The sequence below is a fragment of the Arachis ipaensis genome, chromosome B08 (genome assembly GCF_000816755.2).
Source record: "Arachis ipaensis cultivar K30076 chromosome B08, Araip1.1, whole genome shotgun sequence".
NCBI classification, from domain to species: Eukaryota; Viridiplantae; Streptophyta; class Magnoliopsida; order Fabales; family Fabaceae; genus Arachis; species Arachis ipaensis.
Genome location: NC_029792.2, coordinates 5,985,026 through 5,985,310, shown reverse-complemented (window position 1 = coordinate 5,985,310; position 285 = coordinate 5,985,026). Strand labels below are relative to the sequence as shown.

General features: G+C 28.4%; 1 protein-coding gene across 2 annotated transcripts in view; it reads left to right on the top strand.

Moving 5' to 3' along the window:
• The window catches only part of LOC107613852 (receptor-like kinase TMK3), a 4,368-nt gene continuing 4,289 nt past the window's right edge, over positions 207 to 285 (top strand). For both annotated transcript variants that reach the window (XM_016316024.2, XM_016316022.2), the window contains exon 1: positions 207 to 285. This exon is cut by the window's right edge and continues 127 nt beyond it. The gene's annotated coding sequence lies outside the window, so the exon portion shown is untranslated.

Below are 285 nucleotides of genomic sequence, written 5' to 3'. Positions count from 1 at the left end.
AATATTATCAAAAATAAAATTCTAAAACTAGCCACCAATAGAACCCATTTAATTTTCCATTTATACCACACAATGACAAATTTACCCTTTTATTTAACATTGACCTGGTCATATGGTAAATAAATTTGTCTCTTTTTCATGTTAATAGGATTCAAAGATCGAATTACAAAAACTAAAAAGATTTATAATTCCCATTCAAGGCCAATCCATAAAAGATGCCGAGAATTATAATAAAAAATGAAGAGAAAAAGAAAAGGAAGAGAAGGGAAGGGATGAAGAGGAAAG